Raw genomic sequence first — 27,641 nt, 5'->3', positions numbered from 1 at the left:
AATTTGAACTGCAAAATAATGCACACCAAAAACTGAAACAAGCATTCATCAAACAAATGCACAAATTACATATTTTATTTAATTCACAAATAGAAAAAATGTCAAAATGTTAATTTTAGTGGGAGGGTTGGAGCTTTTTTAAATTCATTTGAAGCAATTCACATTCATAGGCATGGCTCCCACGAATCAATCTGAGGATACTAACTTAATTTGTACCCTTACATTTTAAATTCTTTTACAGAATGTTTTAAAATGTTAATTTTTACAATTTGCTTCTTTATAAATACTTATTGATACGTTAATATTGTTTAATATTCCAAACAGTCGCGTACCCCTTGAGTAGGCTCCGCAGACCCCCGAATGGGTCCCCAGACCACAGGTCATGAACCACTGTCTTAGTGCCTTGAAGGCCACGGGCATGTGCTGGCTCAGACTGGCCCTCCCCACAGTATGTGTGCAGGAGGCCACCAGAGGGGGCATGTCATACCATAAAAGCAATAAAAATGAAAACACGTTAGACCTGGGAACTGCCATGTTTACTAAATATTGAACGATTCAGGTCCCTCCACCTAGCCTTCATTGAGGACCCTTGACTCTCACCCTTCCTTCCCTGTCTAAGTTGTGTTCTAGTAGGTGCTGTCAGGCAGGAAGAGTCCTTTTGTTATAGAATGTCGGCTTGAGAATCTCTTTTTCAGTCCCGTGAAGAAAAACAAACAGGCCTCTGGCTATTCGTCTCTCTTACAGTGGCGCATGTCCACCACACACAGAGTGAGGGCTCACCGTATTCTAAAATGGAGTCTCTTAAAAAAATATACTAGGACCCTTAAGTTTTGGTCAGCGGCATGGTATCCCCACTGACAAACTAGTAGCCAACAGCCTCATCCTTGGGTCTTATCAGGAGGGAAAGTCTCAAAGTGCAGAGGCGGTGTGCATTGCCCTCCCCATGTATATGAGGACAGCGAAGCCCCATGCAATGCGAAAAGGAAGAGGTGCCGACAACTCTCACCTCTCCTCAATTCTGTTGTACTGATGTCACATGTAAAACATCCTGCTGACTCCTCACAGCTCTCCTCAGTCCTGCTGTACCAATGTCATATGTACAACATCCTGCCCACTCCTCTCACCTCTCCTCAGTCCTGTTGTACCGATGTCATATGCACAACATGCTGCCGACTCCTCTCACCTCTCCTCAGTTCTGTTGTACATTTCATCCGGTTGTCTCCTCTCCTCAGTACCTTTGTACCAATGTTAGATGTACAACATCCTGCCGACTCCTCCCCTCTCACCTCTTCTCAGTTCTGTTGTACTAATGTCATATGCACTTCGTCCTGCTGATTCCTCTCATCTCTCCTCAATTCTGTTGTGCTAATGTCATATGCATTTCATCCGGTTGTCTCCTCTCCTCAGTACGTTTGTACCAATGTCACATGTACAACATCCTGCCGACACCTCTCCTCTCACCTCTTCTCAGTTCTGTTGTACTAATGTAGGATCTGCTTCTTATGGTTACCACCACTATTTGCTAAATGTGATACTGTTTTTGACTAGTCTGACTGGGGTCCTGATTAGCAGATTTCTCCTTAAACTGTTATGTTATGTACTTAGGTACACTCCAGATTGGACACTGGGGTACCCTTGTCAGTCCTTAGTATATGGTACACATGTACCCAGAGCATAGGTACCCCAGAAGGCTTCCATGGGCTGAAGCATGTATTATGCACCCATGAGAGGCCATGCAAAATGGAAACTACAGGTCTGCCACTGCAGCCTGTGTAAGTTGGTGTATGCACCACTTAAGATATAGGTTTACTATATCAAATGGTCACTGCACTTACAACCTATAAGTCACCCCTATAAGAGACCTAACAATCCTGGGGGCAGGGTGTTTGGTTCTAAGTGAGAGGGTGCCACTGCATGAGCAGAACACCCCTGCAGCCTACGGAGACAATTCTCCCGGGTTGTCATTGAATCGGCCATTTACAACATATAGAGTGGCATTATGCGACCGCGTGATGACCAACTCTAAAATGGCTGAAACAAACCCTATAGTGTTTAGTGTCAAACATGTTGGAATCATACCCTTACATCGGTCACCGGTTTAGGAGATATGATTCCATCCCTCAGAAGCGGGCTTCGTGGTGTCTCTGGTGTTCCCGATACCAGCCTTCTAGTCCTGGACAGCACAAAATGGTTGCTGCCTACCAGAGACACATTTCTGCCCTCCTGCTGCTGAGCCACGCTCGAGCAGGGGAAAGCAGAACAATAGGCATCCTGTCACAGGGAGGTGTGACCACCTCACACATAGGATTTAGTGTATTAGAGATGGGTGGGTGCGCTTGCCAGCGACTGAAAGTCTGCATGACGGGCACATTTGGTGTCCCTGTGCATAGTCCACTTCAAACCAGTCCTGGGAGCCGCTGGCTCCCGCACTGGCGTGAAACTGGACTAAGGACATGGGAGTAACCTCCCCCCTGTCTAGACCCTCCCCTGGGAGGGTCCCCTGAATCTTGCCAACCCTCTTCCGTGGGTACATAAGGGCTTACCTGGCTGTAGGACCTTAGATTTTCTGAACCAGAAACCACTGAACTTCGACCGTCTGGCCACTCTGGACATCGCTGGACTTTGTTTGGGCCCGACTTTGTCCCCCACTCATTCTGCTGCATTGTCTGTGCCTGTACACCATACAGGATCCGTGCAGGACCTGTGGAGCATCAAGGACAACTGAAGATATCTCCTTTAGAGTGAAGGAGTCACTCCCGTGCATTCATAGGCACCTCAACACTGCTGTCCGGTCTGCTGACCCTGAGCTCCTACGGACTCAGAAGGCTCCAGCAACACAGGAGGTGGGTTCTACATACCTCGAGAACTGAGCTATCCTCTCACCAAGTTTGAGGTCAGAATCCCTTGGGGCTGCAATATCCGAACCCCTGGTCACGTGTACCTTTGCAGGTGCATATGCTTGTTGGCATTTCCAGAACAAGTGCATTGGGCTCCGAGTAGCCCCAACCTCTGGCATCATTTCCTACCAGAAACTTTGACCTCCTTGCACCGAGTGGTCCGTGGGCTGTTGTTTGGGGAAATAGCTCGAGGTCCTCTTGCGACTCCTGTACCTCCGGCCTGTGGGCCCATTTGAGGGTCAACTTTGCTTTTCTTGGGCTCCCCTGGTTGCTCCAGGCTCACCCTGACTCCCCTGTGTTCGGTGTGTCTCCTGGACCATGCTGGTTTGATCGTACACATCTTGGACCTTCTGCGTGGGTTTCGGTTGCCAAGGCTTGTTGGTGCTCCCGCTGGACACCAACCCCTCAACACTCGACATCCTTCATGGGACAGCTCGTATCCGGCTCCTGGTTGTCCTAGACATCTGCTGGTCCCCGTAGCTGCAGAGTCAAGAACTCCATCAACGCACCTGAAGCACCCAACATCAGTGGGCATTCGTCTACTGAGCCCCTGGTCACTCCTGAGTGACCCAGACTCTGTCCCCTTTGCTTGCAGGCACTCTTCAACAAGAATCCACCATTGGATTCCAACTGACACTTTTCTTCCTTCCAACAGCAGCTCTTCTTCGAAGTCCTCCATTGGGTTCTACTGCGGTTTCCGACGCCGCTTCAGACCTATGCTCCCGGATTCCCTGGGATAGGTAACTTGGGTACCTCAGTATCTACAGGTGGGGTGGCTCTCCAACCTTCTGTCTTCCACTAGGTTTCTTCGAAGTCCACTGGGAAGGAGCCTTAAACTCTAAACTTCAACTGTGACTTTCCCATAGAATTGTACGGAGCATGCAGTCGTGTTCCCGCACTGCACCCGTCCTCCATGGGGTCCCTACTTACACACCATGGGTGGTTTTGTGGGGTCCCAGCGATTCTACATTCTCTCAACACTGTCTTGACTCGAGTCGTGTTTCTTATAACACTTTCTCAGTTTATGGTTTGGCCCCCCCCCGGGGCCCACTGTGTATTAGTGCTATATACTGTAGTTTCTGTGAAGTATTGTGTGCTTTGTGATTATCACTGTGTAGTACTAGATAGAGTTATATTATTAAATACATATTTTTATAACTACTGTGTGGTTCTCCTTTCATTTAACCAATACTATAAGGTTGCATTCTGGTAAAACAAGCTGCTTAACATTCCTTTAAGACTAAGCCTGAAGGCTTCTCTCCACAGCTACCACTTGGATAGTTTTCTAATGTTATCTTTGACCTCTTAATTCACCATAAGGGTTGTTTGGACTGGTGCAAGGTGCCCACTTTAATTAGTGGACAGCATTTACCAGGCCAACTTCTCACACAATGTCATATGTACAACATCCTGCCACCCCCTCTCACCTCTCCTCAGTCCTGTTGTACCAATCCCATATGTACAACATCCTGCCAACCTCTCTCGCCAAATGTACACGATGCTGCCGACTCCTCTAACCTGTCCTCAGTTCTTCTGTACCAATGTCATATGCACTTCATCCTGCCGCCTCCTCTCACCTCTCCTCAGTTCTGTTGTTCCAATGTCATAGGCACTTCATCCTGCCGACTCCTCTCAGCTCTCCTTAGTTCTTCTGTACCAATGTCATATGCACTTCATCCTGCCAATTGCTCTCACCTCTCCTCAGTTCTGTTGAACTAATGTCATATGTACAACATACTGCCAACTCCGCTCACCTGCACTCAGTTCGGTTGTACCGATGTCACATGTACAACATCCTGCTGACTCTTCTCTCACCTCTCCTCAGTTTTGTTGTACTAATGCCATATGTACTAATTCTGCTGACTCCTCCCACCTATCCTCAGTCCTGTTGTACCAATGTCATAGGCACGTCATCATGCCGACTCCTCTCACCTCTCCTTACTCCTGTTGTACCAATGTCATATGTACAACATCCTGCCGACTCCTCTCACCTGTCCTCAGTCCTGCTGCATCAATGTCATATGTACTTCAACCTGTTAACTCCTTTACTCTGCTCTCAACCCTACCGTACTGACGTTGACATCTTATCTTATTTTCTCTACTGCACTCACGTTATGTTCTGTGTAAAGTGCTCCACTGCCTTTAGTGACTTGGTCAGCGCTATAGAAATACTAGGATAAATAATTAAATACTGTATCTCTGGAAATCTTCATGTGCAGGGACTCAGTCAGACATAACCCCAAAGACAACTAGCGTAGGACAGCCTGTTGGCCCTTGCATCCCTAGGTCTCAACCCACCAGGCTGCCATCTCTCTTAGAGTTGGGCCCTTATCACTAACAACCAGTCCACATCCTTCATCTACTGTCTCTGGCACGGTAAGGGCCTTGAGCCCCACAGCCTACATGCCACCTTCTCAGGGGTGTAACACAGGCCCCTGCTTCCCCTGTGGTGCAGAGGGGTCCCCAATCCTTCAGGGGAGCCCTCATTCAGCCAAAGGGCGATAAATATTTGTGAGATATGAGAGATTCAGGGGTCACTCATCTCAATCTGCAGGTGGCCCTAACATTTTGCGTTACACCACTGCAACTACATCCTTCTCCCAGGAAACAGCGCAATCTCCAAAGCTCCTAGAGGAACAACAGGGAGAGACATTTTGGTCAGAGTGGGCTCCTGGGTAGGGCTGTGCCATGTGGACCCTCTGGTAGTGCAGGGCATAGTTGCTTATTTGCTAACTGTTCTTTCCCAATGTATAGATACTAAAACTCATATTTCCTGACTCCTCGTCATCACGTGGGACAGAACTATTGCTTGCCTTGGTTGCACCTATTTCTACACTCTCTTGCGACATATCAGGACCTCTCCCCCTCCCCTGCTCCAAGGCAGCTCTGATCTCGGTGATGAGGCACACTGCTTTGGTAAACCAATGTTTATTCTTATTGTCAGAGAATCATCTTGATCTGATACATGAAATACTACAATAGCACCATCCAGTCACCAAGTGGTCTGGCTGGTCCTAAATGCTCCTGCGACCCAAACTGCACTCCTTCGGGCACTGGCGACTCATGGCTTTTATCCTGGGAAACATCATTTTCAACGAAGGCATTACTACGCGAGACGTTTACTACGAGGCACTTACCACGCAAACGTCTTTACCACGCGTATGCCTTCAACGATCGTCTTTACCACGAAAGAAACGTCCCGGTCAACAATCCTACGTTCTGCGTGTACTAAAAAGAAAAGTCCTTTTTTTATTTTGATAGGTGTTTTCATGCATAAATTAAATACGTGATAAGTAGTAAAGGGGTGGGTGTAAAAATAAAAAAATAAAAAAGGGGGGCTGGGGGGGGTCTCCCCCCCCAAACAAATATTAAAAATCATTAATGATTCTACATTATAAAACAATTATAATAGATAAATGAATGTGTAAATAAAACGTGTATTACTAATTAACAAATGATGTTATTTGTCGAATTATTCAGCCATCTTGCTTGAGGGTCAGTGAAAGTGAAAAAAGACAAACAATGTCACTAGTGAAGACGTATTTTTTTTTGCGCCTATCAGTTTCATTATGTTTATTTAAGGGTTTTTTGGGCATAATCGACGCTGGATGAATACTCACGTATTTATGCGTGGTAAAATGCTGCGTTCTATTTTTCAGCGTGGTAAAGACTCTAGCGATGTAAAATACGCGTGGTAAAGCCATGCGTTGTATTTGATATCGTGGTAACGTCATATATTCTTTTATCCTCATATACCCCTCTATTTATCACGCAGGTATGAGAGGCCTTGGAGCTAGAGTGGCACTGTGCCAACCGCCTGGCACACAAACGAGCCCCACAGACACCCTTCCCATCGTCCGCTCTTTTTATGCCAACTCTCTTTCTATGTATGGTTTACCTGCTGGCTGTGCTCTTTACACTCTGATCGGCACAGAACACCCTGCCTTGACACTTAAACTAGTTTTTGACAACCTCCGTAGGGTGACCTTGGTGTTTAGGTCTGGCTAGATTGCGCTTTTGCTACCGCGATGACATGCACAAAAGTTTATCCATAGGGCAGTACAGAATGAGCTCTCTCAAGGTTTCAGACAGTAATGATAAGACTTAACTGGACTCATAGCAAAGGCATTACGTCTTCTAACAGGACGTCCTCACAGGCACAATTTCATATAGTGCACATATCTGACAGCCTGGGTGTCTCCCCAGGCTAAGCACATGATTGTTGTTTTAGTAAAGCAAACACAATAACAGTGACAATAAGCATTTCACAATCCAGCACAAAGACACAGTCAGGTAAATTCAATCCCCTGTCAGCCTTTAAAAGCCCATAGTCCCCCCACTCACCCACCGTCAATTCACAGGGCAGCATTAGGGTCTGGGTGCTCCAGACCTACATGATCAAAAAAAAGTACTTTCAATAGGGGCACATCGCCCGCCCTGCTGATCATTCCATTTCCCCCATATTTTTGCCCATTTCTTTGGACATCCTCTGCTCTCATAAACAACCCTCTCCGCCAGCATGCACCAATCCATGTCTCACATCCACTCTCAGTTGTAGTGCCAGTTCTGCCCTCCACATCTGCGCAACGTTACGCTTGGCCAACACCATCCCCAATGTCATCCAGATCTGGTCGATTTGGATAAGCTCAGTCGCCTCCTAGACATTTAAGAGACACCACTTCACAGGGTCCTCCACGCTGCCCCCACACACACTGTTTAGGCAAGCAATGATTAACTCCCAATAGTGCTGGATGACCGGGCAGCTCCATGCAATGTGGAAAAACGTGCCCTCATGGCCACAGTTCCTGAGGCACAGTGCAGTCGTTGCCCTGCTTATCTTCACCACAGTAGTGCATGCATGATAGCATCTGTGTAGGATTTTTAACTGCACGAGGTGGAACCTAGATCTTATTACAACCTCACGGAGGGCGCCAAGGCCTCTGGCCACTCTGAACATCACAGGATTTTCTAATGTTGCAATAAAGCACACGGTTAAAATAGTACATAATTTCAAAGATCACAACCTCTCCTTTAAAATTCCTACCCCTCAAACTAACGGTACCTAATCTCCTGTAGCTCATCATGAATTCACATGTCTCCCTCTCCCACTACAGAGCACAACTAACTTCTATTCCTTTATTCTACCACATAGAAACTGAAGCAAATGCATGATACGGTTTCCTCAAGAGGGCAAAACGAATCCAAATAGTCAACAATAACCACAACTACTAACCCTAGGCTCTGCAGCAAAGAGTTTCAACTCCTTGTCAGGGGTAGTAAGTGGTAGATAAATTCAATTACAATACAATATAATAACCCACACTACTACTAATACCATGACACTCAGCAGTTGGGAAGTTGATTATAGTTCATACAGGCTGCGTAATAATTCCCTTATATTGCTTGACACTCTCACACTCACATAAGATAAAACTGCTAAGGGCCATTCCCATCACACAATAGTAAAATGTAAATGTGGGTGTACTTGTAAAGCGCACTGCGACTCCATGGAGTATCCTGGCGCTGAAGACCGCTGGGGAACCCGTCCTGGTTTTCCCTGTGAGATGGTCCCTTTCTGAGTATCTCCAAGGTGAAACCAGGCATCCCCGGCGTCTGTGGGGGGCCGTTGTAGAGATGAGGCAAGCTTAATGCCCAGAGTTGCCGAGTGTGTTCCCTGGTTAGAGTAGGCACCGAGGCGAGAATTATCGAGTCCGTTTTGACCCTGGTCCACGACCCTGCTGCGTCGGGAATTGAACCCTGGTCCCGGGTTGTTCTCTGCTTCCGGGTCTGCCGCCTCTAACCAGTGAGCCACACCACTCCACGTACCAGTACACAGGAAATAAACATTCCCAACCCCAACTGAACAGGTACAGAATAATCAGCCACATGATGCTGGCCAAAGGAGGATTTGCAGATCCAAATAAGCTTCCTGAAATCTCACAATGACAATCTAATAAGGGATGATATTAACAAAGTCCATCCCAGCAGATATCTCCACCATTTCTCCATTCAACCTATGCTTATTCTGGGCCATAAACTTTAACAAAATCGCTTAGAGCGGACAACCTAGTGCAGTAACCAGCTAAGTGGGCTATGATCATAAGAAAGACTATAACGGGACCTGCAGAGCCGCTAAACACAGCCAGCGTATTGAAAACAGCAAACTGTGGGCCTCTCTCTCGCACTTCATCACCCTGCATCTCATAACATGATAACCATACCTCGGTGGCCACCACACTCCACATGGAAACACTTCCCACACAGGATCAAAACAAAAACAACACACTCCCAACCACACACCCCAACTGGTGTAGCATGCTACCCATGCAAGCAAGCGCTTCCGCAACCCAAAAAGGGGCTGTAAGAGCTATATAAACGTTGCGATGCAATACAAGCACGCTAATGCAAAATACATTACAAATACAGTGTCATACCCAATCGCTTTGTTGATACTTCGTTTTTGTTCCACTCTTCAATGCTTCATTGAACCCCCCTCCTCACTTCCTGCGCCAGTACCTTCCTCCCCCTCTCCCAGGGCAGTGATAATCACATCTGTAAGCAGATTAGCTTCCTTCTTCCCCCCACCATATTTTCAACAGGGAAACAAATTAGCTGCATTTTAAAGCATTCCGTTAAACACGTCTCTGCCAGGATTCATTAACCAAGCTTCAATCCATAAAGTCATTAAAAAGCAATAGGCAATTTAAAATATGTATTAGCGGCTCCGGCGGGATGCGCCCGCTGGAGCGGGCTGCGAGGATGAGGAAGTGAGGGAGTGAAGGGGAGGCGGGGTCTGTCGGCTGTATTCCCGCTCTGAAACGTTTGCAGGGATAGGGCAGGCCAGGTCATGCGTCACAATAGAAGATAAACACAACAGGAAGTGAATAATCAGGCAACACCTCCCTCTAATTAAATGGGATGTACAACCCACCCAAGGTGTCAAACACAGAGTCTATATTGAGAAAAATTAAATATGCACACCCCCTGCCCACAAAATCATGTTCTCCCTGAGAACTGTTAATTAAGGTAGATATTCCTACACTCCCTGTACTATTGAATATCTGGGGATTCCATAATATGTGTAAAATGCTCCCATGCCTCTTTGGCACATCGTTTTTAGTGCAGCGGGTTGGTCGTGCTCACCCTTACATTACAACCGACCTACCGGAGACTGTCTGGTGACATCTGTGATACTGATAAAGGATGGGAGAGCCATTTTGCCTCAGAACCTCCTGTTGATCGAAGGAGAATTTACTTTCTTATTTATTTATGAAGGAGTTTTATATCGCGCTAGCCGGACCCGAAGGTATCGGAGCGCTTTACAACATTTTGTAAAGAGGAAAACACGTATTATAGCAGTAGTGAACAGGAAGCCACAGGGAGCAGTAGAGGAATTTGCGCGTTGTATAACGATAGAGGGAAAGTCAGATAGTATCGTAATAGTGAGCACCGTAGTTCCAGCCGCGCATCCTTCCGATCCAGGGAATATTGGAGAGGAGTCGGGCTAGATATGAGGGGGAGGTCTTGGTTATAAAGTGTAAAAGTGCAGTAATGTGCACGCTGTGAGATTTGGTTGTAATCTATCCATTTGGGAAGGTACGATTGAGGTAGAGGTCTTTGAGATGCCTTTTGAATTTTAGAAAGGAGGGGATAGTCCCGATATGGACTGGGATGGAGTTCCAAATTTTTAGCGCATTTCCAGAGAAGGATCGGGCTGCGGTTTTCGGCGGGATGAGGAGTAGAGTATTGGAGCTCCTGAAGCTCCTTGTCTGACCGGCCCTCGTGAGTTTGTAGGCCAGGTAGGCGGGTTTCCCTGTGTGGAGGGCTTTGTGCGTGAAGCAGGCAGTTCTGAAACTGTCTCGCAATTCAACTGGGAGCCATTTCAACTCTCTGAGTGTGGGCGAGATATGGACATATTTTTTTACTCCGGTGACCATTCTTGCAGCTGCATTATGAGTTGATCGGAGGGGAGCTAGGTGAGATTTTGCTGTGCCTGTGAGGGTGGCATTCCCGTAATCTCATCTGGAAAGTACCAAGGATTGAGTCGCTTGTTTGAGGTTGTTGGTCGGTGTGAAGACGTCATTGTTATCACCTCTCCACTCTCTCCTCTATTCTGACCAAACCTCCCTAACTCAGCTCTCTCACCACTAGTATCAGCATCTCTGCCTCTGATGAAGGCCGGACATGCTCTGGAGTCCTAGAACTGCTTGATGATAGAAAAAAGCCCAAAATGTCATAGAGCCTGGACTCTGACCTGTCCGTCCTGGCTTGCCACTGGTTCAGTGCTTGTTCAAATAATATAAGCATCTGTGCCTCCGATGAAGGCCATGAATGCTTTGGTGCCCTAGAACTGCCTGTTCGAAAGAAGCCTGAAACATTAACATGGTCACCATTCTGCTAGAACCAGGATTATTACCTAATCACCCTAGCTGAGCTCATGCACCACTGCTATCAGTATCTGTGGCCTCTGAAGGACATCGGACATGCCTTAGTGGCGTAGAACTGTCTATTGATGGAAAGAGACTTGAGATGTTGTGGTCGCCACTTTCCTAAAAGCCGCACGCTGACCTAACCTCTCCAGCTCAGCTCTCACACCACTCTGAGCATCTGTGCCTCTGATGTAGGCCAGGCATGCCCTTCTGCCCTAGAATCACTTGATCATGGAAAGAGCGTAGAGATGTTAGCATGGTTGCCTCTCAGCTAGAACCAGGACTCTGATGTAAACTTCCTAGCTCAGCTCTTTTACCACTACTATTAGCATCTGTTCCTCTGATGGGCATCGGACACGACCTAGTGTCAAAGAACTGTCGGATCGTGACTTCAGAGGTTGTCTTGGTTGCCACTTTCCTGGAACCAGGATTCTGAACTAACTTCTCTAGCTCAGCTCTTGTACCACTGCTATTAGCATGTGTGCATCGGTTGAACATGGGACATGCCCTAGTGTCATATAATTGTCTGGTGATGGAAAATGACTTGAGATGTTGTCGTGGTTGCCACTCTCCTCGAACCAGGGTTCTGATGTAAACTTCCTAGCTCAACTCCTTTACCACTGCTATTAGCATCTGTGCCTCCGATGAACATCGGACATACCCTAGTCTCACAGAGCTGTTTGATGATGGGAAGAGACGTGAGATGTCGTCATGGTCGACACTTTCCTGGAACCAGGATACTGACCTAACTTCTCTAGCTCAGCTCTTGTACGACTGCTATTATGTGTACATCCGATGAACATGGGACATGCCCTAGTGTCATCGAATTCTCTGATGATGGAAAGAGTCTTGAGATGTCGTTGTGGTCGCCGCACTCCTAGAACCCGCATTCTGACCTAAAGTCCCTATCTCAGCTCTTGTATCACCGCTATTAGCATCTGTACCCCTGATGAACATCGGACATGGTGTAATGGAACCATCTGCTGATGGAAAGGGACCCTAGACATCCTTGTTGTCACCCCTGTCCCTAGAACCAAGATTTGACTTAATCCTTAGCTCTGCATATTGAGATTAATCTGCTCTGCAGGTGAAAACCTACTCAGCTGGGAAATACTCCCCATTCCCCACCCTCCATACTCCATCCACAGTTACCTTGAGCAAGGCTTCGGGCAATACAAAGAAAAACACATTGCATAACTAAAATGTCTTTTTCAAATATACGCTTTGTAAAGCAGTCAAGAAGTGATGGGAATTCGAACATCCCAAGTTCTAGAAACAAGCATTTTGTGAGGCATCGTCAAGGAATATGCGCTAACATTTCAGCTGCTGTTTCAAGAAGGGATCAGTCATCATCGTGCATTGGAATGTCAACACCTTGGAGACTGCATTAAAACCTCATAAAAATGATGTATCAGAAATTGGGGGAAACTCTGACGTCCTCGTTCGGCTGTTCAGCTTGGTTGGCTGAACACTCATTTGTACGATTGTGAGACAGTCTCGTGAGAATTGTAGCTTTGATGCTTTTTTTTTTTACAGAAACATAGTAGGTACCTATATAACCTACTGCAGACTGAGAGCGGGAAAGAGGAGGGAATGAAACTCTTGCAGCAGTCAATAAACTGGACCTCCTCAATATCTGTATCAATGACATGTTCGAACACAAATGCGCGAAATTCTTGTAAGAACCAAAATATCCCAATATTTGCACAACAAGGTATTGTGATTTTCTGACGTTGCAATAAATTTCACATTAAGTATGCATTTAGTACATAATCCATTATCTGCTGCTTTATTTGCAAATGTCAAATATAACAATTTTGTTTGTACCGCCAATGGATAAAACGCTCTCTCCACCAGCTTACCAACTCTTTAAACTTCCACACATACAGTGCACACGGAGCAAGCAACCACCAGAAAATCCTATTAATTGCATGAATTGTGGCTAATTAAGGCCTGGCTTTAGAACACAGCTGTCTGCAGACATACTGTAACCGATTCTTTAAAATATACATAAAGTGGGCTTTGGCCATTGCCAGACGGGTAATATTTTCACACTTCTTGCTATTGGCTATTTGGTGTATCATTCCACCTTCTAGGAAGTGCTTCCATTGCCATTGTGGATGGCCTATTTTATGTCTGTCAGAGGGCTAGCTGGCTGAGTTTGAGACATCACTAGATAACAGGGGATGTGAACGTGTTTAGTGCAGGACTGGACAACGGGGGTGCTCTGTGCAAGGAAAGGGCTTTCTCCAGAGGCGAATAAGCCTCAGGGACCTGCAAGCGTCTGGATACCCTATAGGGTCATTAGCTGCGCTTTATAAATCCTGGTTGATTGATTGATTTCTGTAGGAGTGGTAAAGATATACAAGTAAACACCTGAGAACTAGGAAGGAGGGAAGCTGAAGCCTGGAACAGGTAGCAATGTGTTGTGAAGGAAACTAACAAACCTGGAAATAGAAAATTATAAAATACCATTAATGCTAGAACAAAACGATACAATGGAAACAATAGACAAACTATCATAAAAGATAGTTTGCGTTGGCCTACGATAGTGATCTCTCTGCAAGGTAAAAAGATCTTACAAGAAAGCAAGGAACACATTAATATCACAGAGTTTGGGGAGACCCAGCAGCGCCTCTGGTGAAAGAGTTGGGTGGTTCTCTGTGCTAAAAGCACAAGCAATGGACTCTAACTGGCTCCATTGGAAGCAATGACTATCAAGAGGACAGTATGAACACAAGACAGGAAAAACAGGGAACAGAACAAGGACAACCCAGAAATAGGAACTGGGCACAGAAAAGCAGGACTGTAATAAAGGTGAGGTTCAGGACTAGAACAAGCAGAACATAGGACAAGGAGTAACATGTACACGTGGACAGATCAAATAGTGAGACAGGAACACAAGTTCTCATTTAACACCAGAGTGTGTGTAAAACTTTATTGCTTGATTAAAAAAAAACATTGCAAGTATAACATTTAAAATATATCCGAAAAATGCATTTAAAAAAGGAAATTGGTTGAGACCAATATGGATACAGATGAGGTAAAAGACTTGCCAAGTCGTTATGGGCACAGTTTAGTTTTGTGTTCCTGGGATCAAAGCAGGCCAAAACTGCTGCTCTGCACGATCTGATCCTATTAGTATTCCAGAAGTGCTTGAAGAAGGACCGTCTTTCGTTCAGCAGTTTTGGGCAGATACAAATTATGTGTATTATATCTTCTTTGTGGTTCCCACAGAGTCGACATAGTTCTCGTCCGTGGTCTCTTTTACATTTTGGTAAATGAACCAACAGGTTGATAACTCCCAGTCTCAGTTTTATAAAACTTTGTTTCGTACGTGCAGTGAAGGGAACTGTTAGGTACTGCTGTGGGGTCAACAAGGCATAAGATTGCAAGGTTAACCACCCATGACTTCTTTTTGCTAGGCGAGCCTTGTCTTCGACTATTGATAGCTTTTTAGTGCTTATTTTCGCTAGCCGTTTGAATTCCTTTTGACATGTGCGAGCTCCAAAGGTCGTTTAGGCATAAAGTTGTTAGGCCTTTTTCCCGAAAATCGTGCCCTGCACGCCATGAATTCGTGTCAAGACTGAGCCACAGATGATGTGTTAGACTGCCTTCCTTTGATGTCCTCAATTTATGGCAGCACACAAGAAAAGACATGGCTCTGGCATATTTTTGCTGGCAGATTTCCAGTTCGAACCTGAATTGTGCCGGTGAGGTTTGGGATGGTAACTTGAACACTGCTCTGTAGATCTTTGTGATGATTTTGTCCAACTGGCCACTGTCCAAGCCTTTAAGGACTTCACTACCATAAGTTTGTGTGGGAATAATTTTTGCCTGAGCAACCTGTACTGTTGGTGCAAATGTTGGTCCTTGTAGTTTCTTATGGATTGATCCAACTGCAAAAGCAAGTGCGGCTCCCTTCCTTTTTAGGTCGAGCGTAGAGCGTAGAGCCTCTGCTGTCTCAGATTTGTCCGCGTGAGCACGCCTCACGCTTTTGTATGTGGCTGCCCGTCCCCTGGCTCCGAATCCCTGCAAACACGCAGGCACGCCCACAGACACACACACGCAGGCAGGCACGCGCGCACACACACACACACACAGGCAGGCACACGCACACACACACACACACACACACACACACACTGCATACACACACGCCCCCCCCCCCCTCTTTCCTCACCGGGCTCTTTTGTTGTTCGAATCCCTCCTTCTGCCCGGCTCCCAATGGATGGATGGGCGGGCGGGGGCAATGCGGCCAGGGGCTCCAGTGCTGCTACGGCTTGCGGGCGGGGCTCCAGTGCCGACCATCGCCTCTGTACGCCATCAGCAAGCGGAGAAGCAGGCGCGGCCAAGAACACTCTGCGCCTGTGCGGAAGTGCGTGCGGCCGCCTGACGTCACTTAGAGGCAGAACCTTACGGTAGGCAGTATCTTGTTTTTTGTTATACAATCGTGGCATAATGGCGTGTGCAGCCGGGACAATGGTGTCTTATTAAGCACAACCAGACCCTCCGTTTGCAGTCCTTCGGTGTCCGCAGTTGATCTGTCATCACTGAACTGCATAGCTCTAATTAGTAATGTATCAACTCCAGTGATAAATGTGAACTGTTGTAGCGGAATGAACGGCTGAGACACCCATGGCGACATTCCTGCCCATGGTCTGCAAGTTGCATGCATGTCATAACAGCAAGTGCTCAACCCACTGTACTGTTCCACTAGCTGTCTATGCAAGCACATCCCAAGCATGCCCTGGTCTAGGACTCGCAGGGACTGAACTCGGCAGATAAGGCTTTCCCTTCCGTCAACAAATGCCCACATTGTCAAATAACTCTTTTTTTGGCGCTGCTCGATAAAAGAGAAACTGATTGGTTTGAGGAGCGGTGAATATTTACTGTACTTCTCTGCACTCGGACCGCCGTTTGCTTTTCCTTTTCGCTTGGTGGTGGTGGACTTTCAAAGCTTTACTCATGAAAGGGCCAGTGTCGTTTAATGAAAAACTATAAGCAGGTCTGCTGGAATTATGCACAGGGATGGCTCAAATTATGCAGCAGAGTTGGCTAAATAATGTGGTGGGAAAAAGTAAATCACGTGCTGTAATTACCACCTGATTCGTTGATGTTAAAGGTAAGTTACAGCTTATTTTCTGTAATCACCCTTTTCTCGCAGCTCCGCTGATGTATAGACTTCTTCACAGGTTACAGCAGCAGTTACCATCAAATTAAGACGCAAACCTTCAGCACAGCACATTAAACAGAGCATGCAACACACATTTCGCTTCAGACACGCTTACCATCATCACATTTGCAAATCAATGCTATTTTTAAACTTGTTGTTTAGGGCCGGGACATTAAGTGATTTGCCCAGAATCACGTTATGCTTGAGAATCCCCCGACTCCAACCCGGGTCTCCAGCTTCAAGGTCCGCCGCTCTAGCCTTTAAGCCACATCCTCTTACGTTGCTACTGGTAGCTGCCGACTAGGCCGTGTCGAACACAGAACAGCTTTCCGGTGCGGTCCACAGTCGCTAGTGCAAGAGCGCCTCGAATGAGCTGTGTCTTCGTGCAGCGCTGGCACAGTGGGCATTTAAGAATGAGAGTCTCACACAGTACAACGCTGGAACAATGAGCAATGGCACTATGTTAGTGCAAGGAGATCTCCGTTGATGCGAGCGCTGTTGACTAACCGCGACTGCAGATGCGGCAGGCTAGAGCTGTCCGATGATAAATGCCGGTAAAAGAAGCTGTCAACTGTTGTCCTGGGGTGTGATAAAACTGCTCACTATTGTCGTGCTGGCACAAACGTTGCGCATTCGGGACGGGTTGATACAGTGGACGTGTTCATTTATGGCTTGCTGGAGCTTTTCAACAGCGCTCTGAAACACAAGGGGGCTTATTTACAAGCCCTTTGCGCCACTTTTGCGTTATTTTTAACATGGGAAAAGTGACGTATGGGTGGCGCAAGGGGCTTGTAAATAAGCCCCAAGGTGCCTAGGCGCTAGCGAGACGCTAGTGCAACGGAGATAGAACACGGCGCACTTCTGACGCAAGGAACTGACGGAGTGCTAGAACAAAGATGCTTTGTTTTTAGCACAAGGTACTTTCGAAAAGTTGCAGTGCTCCAATACAGGAGCTTTTGAGTTATACTTGCACAAGAAATGAACTGGCATAAAGGTGCTGTCCACTAGGGATGTGCTGGCACAAAGAGGTGTTCTATTCCACAGGGGAGGTACACCCGAACTATAATCCAGGTACAAGGGAGCTCCAAAGAAACTGTCCACTTCGGCAGGCATGGTCGCAACTTATAAAGCGCTTGAAGTGAGATAAGGCGCTATGCTAAGAGCTCCTACTCGCTGGAGGTGCAGCAGCAACAAAGTAAGTGCAGTGCAGACACAAGGGAGCTTTCCACCACTGGACAGTTGGCAGAAGAGATTCGTCCTCTTGTGCTGTGTTGGCACACGGGGGCTGTTCAGAAGTGCAGTTCTGGCCACATATATGATCCCTCATCCAGCACAGGCAGAAGAGAGCAGTGTCAGACATCTATCTGCGCAGTGCAACCAAAAGCGCGAAGTCTACTGCTGTACCGGTGGCCACAGAGGGGCTGTCCACTCTTGCAGTTATGGAAAAATAATTGTGGTCACTGGTGAATCACGAGCAGCTGGGAGCTGTACACTGGTTACCTGCTGGCACGTATGCGCTATTCAGTAAAACAGTGCTGGCACAAGACAGCGCTTTGCTAACGCATTGCTGGCACACTACTGGTGCAAAGCTGGTACATGGAGCATCTCTACTGGTTCTGTGCGCCAGTGATGGTGCAGTATTTAGCGCATGTCAAGCCAAGTGTGTAACTGCTGTTTCAAGAAGGATCGTGTGACCTCCCGCCACCCCCAGGTCACAATAGGCCCCAATCCCAGTGAGACAGTAGTTAATTCGGTTATAGCAAGATAGCACGTGCTTCTGAATAGTGAGTAACATCCAGATAATACTTCCAGCTGAAAAGAAACCTGCGAGTGAACGAGCATGCACCTCTCTGCACAACATACATGTCACATGCTGCAATCCCACAGGTTGTGGATGTCTGTACCAGAGGAACGGCATTCCCATGCCAGTGACAGTTCAGTTGGTTAAAGCACATGCTGCAGATGTCTGTCAACCTCCGCTAAATCTCACAGGTTAGCGAGCGTAGTCCAGGGACTCGTGCTGTCTGCAGGTAGCATGAGGCCTGCAGCACTGCGGGTTATCGCACCTGCTACAGGGAAGAGTGATTGCCTGCTTAAATGTCACTGATTGTGTAACTGTTGCACTTACTATGTGGAGACGGTGACGAGTCCAACACTCGTATGGTTAACATTCCTACTGCATATGCAGGTGAATAACCCACGGGTGCAGGTTGCAAAGCCAGTGCAAGTGCTCAGCGGGTGAATGCACCTGCTGGACAACAAACTTGGTCTGCAGGGCAGCATGCTCCAACTACAGAACAAGCATTTACAATGCAATAGGTCTCGCATTTACGCGAGTTTAAGCTATTGGCGCTGTAAATGACAATGTGTTTTATTTATGTTAAAAAAATAAATTTAAAAAAGGCATTGTCATTTACAATGCCAATAGCTCAAACTCATGTAAATGCGAGACCTGTTGCATTGAAAATGCTTGTTTGTTCTTCTGAGTGGGTTTTGTATTTGTCATTGTTGTTAAAAATGACCCCTAGGTACCTGTGGCACTTGGATTCAGCAATGCTTCCCTTGTTCAGGGTCCAAGACCATTTCTTAGCTTTCCGTGGGTGGACCGCCAAGATTTTCGTCTTCTTGTTGTTAATCAGTTGCTCGTTCTTGTTTGAGTATTCCAAGGTGGCGTCAAGGAGCCTTTGCATGCCGATCTTTGTTTTGCTAAGAAGGACCACATCGTCAGCTTATAGCAGGTTTGACAGCCATAGACCAGCTACTTTAGGAGCGTGGGAATTAACCTTGTTTAGAGCTTCGGGGAGGTCAGATAGGAATAAGTTAAAAAGTGTCGGGCCAGGACGCAGCCCTGTTTTAAGCCTTTTACAGTCGGAATAGGGCGTGATAGTCTTGATCCATCCCCGATCTTAATCCTGACCCATGTGTCCTGATATAAGAGTTGTATGGCTCTTAGAAGATCAGCAGGGATGTTTAAACTAGACAACTTCTGCCAGAGCTTCACTCTATTCACGCTGTCGAAGGCCGCTTGAAAGTCAATGAATCCCATGTAGAGTGGGCAGGAGCAGAGTTTCGCTTGGTCGAACAGGCAGGAAAGGGTCATAAGATTGACCGAATTGCTGGTGTTAGTTGTGAAGCCTGTTTGATTGGGAGGAATGACAGAATTGTCTTCCGCCCATGCCCTTAGTGAGTTGAGCAACACTCCTGCAAAATATTTTGCGTCGTTATCAATGAGGGCAATGAGGCGATAGTTCCCAGGGGATTTTTTATCCCCACCTTTAAAAATTGGTGCGAGGATTGATCCCCGCCATGAAGGCGGAATAATAATGTTCTGCAAGATGGAGTTAAATAAGGTGCTTAGCTTCTCAGCCCAAAAAGATACGTCTTTCTTGAACAAAGCTTGAGGGATTCCCCCTGGACCTGGAGCCCCGTCCTTCCGACCCTTTTTAATCAGTTTTTCAATTTCTGCCTGCTGGATTGATGTTAATTCATTACTGCTTTGAGTCGTAGGACTGATCTTTGGTTATTCTGTTTTTTGGTCATTATTGAAGGATTCCTTTGGTGGGGGTTTTAAGCTGTTCTGATCAGGTGCCTGGTCAGCCACTTTATGCACAGTAATGCCTGCAAGGAGGAAATTCTGATGTAAGGTTTTTTTCTTCCCGGTTGCTGTAGTGAAGCTGGAGATAGTCGACCCACTCTGACTCCAATATGCATGAAGAAGCGACTTCCGAAACACGCCCAGAGACAGGAACACAAGAGAAAGAAACTGAATGAAAAGGCAAGCCAGGAAATACATCAGCAGGGAGGTGGCAGAGCTCAAGGAGACTCAACAACCAATTCAGTTGTGAGACGCTGCACTCAGGGCTCACAGGGCTGAAACGCCCTGGCTCCCTCTGAAGGTGGAGGAGGGGGCAGCGCCGTCGCGCCCCCCGAAGATATCCAAGGGCCCGGGACCCCATCCCCGGACCCCGACGATGAGAAGGCTGGGGGAGTGTCGCTGCACTCCCCCGAAGTCCCGACAGGACTGCGGGAGTCCGCGTCTGCCGAGCGGGCAGACCAAAAGTGCTCTGCCGGCTCCTGCGGCAGCACACGAGGGTGCTGGCCGTGCGGGGAGCCTGCATGGGCAGCTGGGGGTGGGCCCCCCAGGCTGCCCTCCAACATAGAGGCAAGTGGGGTGGGACCGGGACCCCCGGAACAACGGAGTTGGCGTCGGGGGCCCGGGTGCCTGCAGTGAGTGATGGCGGTCCTGCGATTTAACCCTGGACATGCCTACCCTCCAGTCCCGACCTATATTGCTTGGCACACCGCAGCCCCTTACGGAACATACCCACCCCAGGCCCCCAGAGAACACTCTTCATTGGAGCGGCCTGTCCCGCCACGGACTCTCATGGACTTCTTTACTTTTACTTTTGTTCTGGCCGCCATTTTGCTGCTGCTCTCGGATGCTTTTCTCTGGACCCTGACCCACTCTCTTGTCAATTCCCTCGTCCTTTACCCTTTTCCTCCGTTTCCCCCTTGACGATCCTCAAATGTTTCTTCCCTTTTCTGATATGCCTTTTCTCCATACCCTTGTATCCCTCCCACGGTGCTGTGACTGCGTCCCTCCTCCGACCCCACTTAATGGAACTCTGCGCTTCTGATTTTTTTTTTTTGAGTCTTGACCTGAGAAAATCTACTATGTGTATATATATGTATATAGAGGTAACTCTAATCACTAGTATATGCAGTACACCTTTGTACTCTCTCCCATTCCTATGTGACTCTTAGAGTATATCCATTTGTATATCTTTCTTGAGTGACTTTACTATTTGTACATTTGCAATTTTTCTTTCTGTTTGTATCTCTTCCTTGTGTGACTTTACATCTTGTACATTTGCAATTTTTTCTGTTTGTATCTTTTATGTAACGCATGTAATCCTAAGTCCTTATGTTTTGCAACTGGTTCTTATGTAAAGCGCTCTGACACCTTCGGGTAAAGTTCGCGCTACATGAAATCGCATTAAATGAAATAAATAAAGGTATGGGGGCACGGGGCCACGACCGGCTGATTGTCTTCGACGTTGCTCCAGCGGACCCGAGCCTACACGCCACCTCTCCCCTCCTGACTCTGATTTTTGAACTATGTACCCCCCCGGACTTCTCCTGGCACTCTGGTTCATGCTCACTGGGTCACTCTCATGGACTTCACGTTTTATTTTTCCTTTTGTCCTGGCCGCCATTTTGCTGCTGTTCTCGGCCGCTTTTCTCTGGATCCTGACCCACCATCTTGTCCATTCCCTCGTCCTTTACCATTTTCCCTTGACGATCCCTAAGTGTATTTCCCTTTTTATGATTTGCCTTTTCTCCATAGTCTTGTATCCCTCCCACCCTCCCTTGGTGCTGTGACTGCGTCCCCCCTCCGACCCCACTTGATGGAACTCTGCTCTCCTGGTTTTTTGGGTCTTGACCTGAGAAAATCCACTATTTGTATATATATGTATATAGAGATACCTCTAATCACTAGTATATGCAGTAGACCTTTGTACTCTACCATTCCTACGTGACTCTTAGAGTTTATCCATTCGTATTCCTTCCTTGAGTGACTTTACTACTTGTACATTTGCAATTTATTTCTGTTTATATCTCTTCCCTGTGTGACTTTATAACTTGTACATTTGCAATTTTTTTCTGCTTGTATCTTTTATGTAACGCATGTAATCCTAAGTCCTTATGTATCGCAACTGGTTCTTATGTAAAGCGCTCTGACACCTTCGGGTAATGTTTGCGCTATATAAAATCGCATTAAATAAAATAAAATAAAAAATCAATAAAAAAATAAAAAAACAGATGCAACGAGAGAGCCAGGTGCAAGGAATAGCCCAAGGGCAAGAAATCAGAGGACCATTAATGAAGGGAAGGCTGAACTGGCACTTCGGAAGTGAAAGACCAGCAACATCAGGAGGCACAAGACAGGAAACAGGAAAGCCAGAAACAGAGTATGAATCAGGGCCAAAGGAGAGAAAAGCCAAGAATACAAATATAAAAGGGTCTGAATAACCGTGTGGTCCAGGAACCAAGCTAGGGGACAGAGAATCACCACCAGGAAATTATATAGGAAGGGTCTGATAACGGAGGGGACTCCAAGGACCATAATGCATCAAGGAACAGTCACATGGACTGGAAACATACCTAGGTTTACTAAGTGATGAGGTGCATAATGTCTTATACTGATGTAAAGACTGGTTTCCGAAAGGCCCTCGTGAGAGACACCTTCTGTCAGGATGGCAGAATCCTGACAATGTCTGTAAAGTGCGCCCAATCATCAGTTAATTCTATTCAGTTCCTTATCTCCTACATGCATTGTACATAGAGAGCAATACATATTTGGGTCTTGCTTCCCAGCACTGGCAAAATCAATAGTTTGTTTGAACTTTATTTGTAAACGGTAAGTATCTGGAACAAACTCCGCCATTTACAGCCTTGGTATCTCTCTGAGCATTTCACTGATTTACAAAACATTTATCCCAGCGGTTGCTCAACCTCAGCAGGCATTAAATCATTGCACTGGCTACCAGTACAGCAGCGGGTTGATTTCAAGGCCTTGTGCCTGGTTCATAAGGCACTCTATGGAGGGGGCACCGATGAAGTATCTAAATTATTCACACCCTATGTTCCCTCACGTCATCTAAGATCTACCAATCTAGGGCTCCTCAAGACTTTCAGGATTAAACGGGCCAGATGGGTAGGTAGGACACTATCTAACGGGGCAGCACACCTGTGGAATAGACTACCTCTGGATATGAGATTCCAACCAGATAGGAGGCTGTTTAGGAAGAACCTGAAGACGCTGCTTTTTGTAACTTAGGCTGGCATAAGCTATGGTTTTTTAGATCCGGATTCACACACACTAGCGCCAAGACGACACGGCAATCGAGTGCTTTACAAACTTTAAAAATAGAAATAGAAATAAATCCATAAGCCCGTATAATTCCCACATCATCCCCAAATCCTGCAGTGTTTGCATGGGTATCCCCTGGCTCTGTAGAGAGGCTCCTCCATCTTTGCCCACCAGTTCATTACGCTAGCCATTCATATCCCATTTTGCAATAATTGTTGGCACCCCTATTAAAGCCCGCGTCTCAAGGTGCCGCCCATGTCATTGAGAATCCCAAGTAGGACCAGTCTAGGGGATAATTCTACAAGTTTTCCTAGGACTTGGTCAGAATTCTTTCTATTCACAGGGTACAAATCAGCATTGCACTCTGCACACATCAAGCAGGAAGGGGCAGATAGCCTTGTTGTGTGCCACAATTGTCAGGCTGTGAAATATGCAGCATGTAAGTATTTCAACTGAATTAATCGCAAGCAGGATGTGATGCCAACTTCCAGAGGAGCCATCTTGGCCTCCCCCCAATCCGTATCATCACAAAAAGGTTTTTATGATGCATTAAACCGCATCTGCATGTAAATAGCCTTTACATATGTTGGTACATTATAGCCAGACATCTTAGCTATTCCTGTATTCATCCTTGTCCTATAAATGGGTTGGCCATAAAGTCAAGAATAGGATCTGCCTGACAACGTAACATTCACAGGGAATTTTTCAGCAGTTTACTTCATCAACCTTTCACAGGCCCATGAAGAGATGGGTACACGTGCACTGCACCAGGTGGGTCTTCTCTGAACCATGATTGGCTGTGCACTGGGGTGCAGGTAGCTACAGGGTGGTTGGCAAATAGCAGCACTTTTGATCAGATGTCCAGGGAATGTGAAGCTCAGGGACTGAGTAGACCAGCCAGCTTGGGAGAAAATGTGTGGATCATACCTGTCAACTGTGTGGCCAGCAGCATTGAGATATCAGACTCTGGAAGGGAGGTTTATCTGGACAACAAATGCATTCATTTACTGCAAACTCTGGAGCCAGGGGAAGAGCAGCCCTAACAAGCACAGTGGGAGCAGCTATACTCAACCACAATGAACATATTAATGTGTATTTGTATTTATGGTATTTCAGGAGCACATTAGACCAGGAGGCATCAAAGCGCTGTACAAGAGGAAGGACACACTAAAAGGTGGAAGCCCGAGGCAGACAAATCCCCCCTAAAGAAATTAATGGGAGGTAGTGGTATAATTTACAGACAGCAGGGGTTCTTGACTGGCTGAGGCAGAACTTTGTCACAAAAATACAAGAGTGTTTTGGAACAACTGCATGGTTAAGGTGGCCATGGATGAAGGAAGGGGCAGTGCTACAACGAAGAGACCAGGAACTTGTCTAACATTCACAACAAAGTTTGATAGTTATGTTTTACATTTCTTTTACAGGTAAAGGGAAGGTGAAGAGGGGACATGGCCTGGCAAGATGGCCAACAGGACGTGCCATTAGAGAACTTCAGACTGTCCTGAAATAATCCTTGGATCGATTATGTCCAGAAAGATCATGATGACATGCAACTTATAAACAGGGATGAAGATAACATTTTGCTGAACTCCCAAAAGGAAAACCTTTAGAAAATATGCTTCAAGCTGATCCTATGGAGTGCACCAAGACGCTGTGTCAGCCTGGCCTCCGACAGACCCCGAAGCTTGTGGGCCTGAAAGGCATGGCGCCCAGAACCAGCCCTGCAAGGAGTGTGAGAGCTCATTCTGGCGCCCGGGTGTTGCAATGGCTGAACCAGGTGCTGCGTGGGTCTCCTGGACTACAAGGGCTCAGCATGCTGTCTTGGTGTTTGGCGCATGGAGCGGCAGACTGGGTGGAGGATGGGGCATGACTGGTTCTGCTTGAGCGCAGTCCCTGCAGACATTGTTGGATAGTGGTGGGGCCCTTGCAGGGGCCTGAAGGAAGAAGGAAATGCGGTGTATGGACGCCTTTTCTCCCTGCTATATTCCCATTTTCTTTAAGTGGTTTTACTCTAATGAATGAATTTTTATGATTTTATGAGAAAATCGAGTAAAGTTAATATTGATTGATTGATATTTCCATTGAAGTGACTGCTGTGTTGGAGCTGAGTAATCTTTGAGGGCACCAGGGGAAGGTGCAGTTTGGCGACCCATCCAGTGAACCTTTGAGCAGACGTTTTGGCTGGGAGTTGCCTCTATGGAAAGTAGTTGCAACAAAAATATCAAGGGTACTAAATAGCAACAAAAGAGTGTCAGTAAAGAACAACACTTAAAAACTAGGCACAGGAATATTGAAACCCCTCAAAACTAGAGGAGCTAGGCTAAACTCTTAGACCTATTTAGCACCTAATACTAAACGTGATTATTATGTGATGTAATGGTGCTATGTTTACAAATTCTGTGCAACTGTATTAATGACAGAAAACGTCTTTTGCCTTAAAAAGCCCTTCTTCGCTCTCTAGATTCACCTTCTGTACCCGTTCTGTTAGTGCTGGGCACAGGCTTGTGTACCACACTGGTTGAATTGTGGAAGGTATTCCTTGTGTTTTAATGAAGTGTATATTGAGTAAACTTTGAAGACCACTGTCCGGCTGGACATGTCACTCTCAATATAGATTGACTCTGTCTATATTCATTCTTTATATATTTCTTGTATGCATGGGACCATTGTTGCATGTACAAAGTATGTTCCCCGAGGTCCCGGCTGACTAATTTGGGGCCCCTTGTTGTTGTTAGCTTGAGTAATCTTTGAGGGCACCAGGGGACGGTGCAGTTTGGCAACCCATCCAGTGAACCTTTGAGCAGACGTTTTGGCTGGGAGTTGCCTCTATGGAAAGTAGTTGCAACAAAAATATCAAGGGTACTAAATAGCAACAAAAGAGTGTCAGTAAAGAACAACACTTAAAAACTAGGCACAGGAATATTGAAACCCCTCAAAACTAGAGGAGCTAGGCTAAACTCTTAATCACATTACTGAGAAGCTGAAGTTGACTGCCTTCTCATTTTGCTGTAATACAACTGGAGCGAATAAAAAAATGATGGTGACCTGAGGAACTCTATGACTGAATCACAGAGTAAAAAACAGTGATGCAGGTGAGTTAATGCAGAGAAACAGTCTTGCGTGTGCCCTCAAATACACAACTTACAAATGACCAATCACTCTAATTACCCAAACTAGGTCAGTTGACATGATGGGCAACAACAGAGCCGGCAAAAATGTACAGAGCAACACTATTACACAGCATACTGCCTCACAGATGCCCAGACAGAGACATACTCACCAGAAAGGTACACATGCTGAATCAGAACATGCTGAAACCCCAAAGTAACATCAATTGCAGATTCACTCTCAACAATACAGAAGTCAAGAGGGATGCCTGAAGCAAAGATACACACTTTTCAATTGTGGCTAACTTTTTGAAACAAGATATGAGCAAAATAGCAGAAAGTGTCCAAACCAAAAATGTACACAATGATTTATGCACTTTGAAAGATGAAGTCACCGGATGAATACTCAAATGACAATCCAGAATGGGCGGAAGACACTGAAGGCTACTCTAGGGGAAATAATTATTACATTTTAGATTTCCCAGAGCAAGCAGAGTGTACGGCACCAGAAAAAATCTCTCCTCTCAGACTTGGATTCTTGAGACATTAAAGTCTCCTGAACCAGTGGTGGGCGGTGACACTTAACAGTGGAGGGTTGTCGAGAGCGTAGTGAATTTTAACCCAGTGACAGACACTGTATTAAATCAACAATGCCTTAGGCTCAATGCCAAAGCTCTCAATCATGGCTCTTTAACAGATTTTTGTTTCTAACAGGCCATGACTGAGAACTCTGGAGTTGAAGCTGAAGGCAATGCGAGTTTGTCACAGTGTCTGTCAGTGGGCCAGAAAGGAAAGAATAGAAGAAAATATTTACCTACCCACGCTTCCTCTTCCTCTATGTTGTCTACTGGACTGCAGTCCGAACGCAAGCCCTCCAGAAGCCTGAGCCAACTCCTCTCTACCAATCTGGATGCTGCTCTCATGCTGCTGATTATGTTGAGGAGCATGAGAGAATCGCCAGGATTGGTTGGAGTGGGCTGTCTTGACGCTCCATCAGGCACTGGGGGCCTGTGCCTGCTCTCCACCCAGCTACAGCTGGGTGGAGAGGTTTAAAGTGTGCATGTCAGACTGGCTATCGCAAGACAGACGGCCAGAGAGACATGCACAATTTAAACTCGAGGGAGCACCACTCCTCCTCTGCAGCCAGTCAGCAGCAAT

General features: G+C 46.5%; 1 protein-coding gene across 1 annotated transcript in view; it reads right to left on the bottom strand.

Annotated features, from left to right (window-relative positions):
- LOC144762975 (exostosin-1a-like) overlaps window positions 1-27,641 on the bottom strand; it is a 1,123,714-nt gene that overhangs the window by 302,251 nt on the left and 793,822 nt on the right. The gene's annotated exons all lie outside the window — the stretch shown is intronic.

This window comes from Lissotriton helveticus, chromosome 6, assembly GCF_964261635.1.
Source record: "Lissotriton helveticus chromosome 6, aLisHel1.1, whole genome shotgun sequence".
NCBI lineage: Eukaryota > Metazoa > Chordata > Amphibia > Caudata > Salamandridae > Lissotriton > Lissotriton helveticus.
The sequence above is the reverse complement of the archived record's forward strand: the minus strand, read 5'-3'. Positions and strand labels throughout refer to the sequence as shown.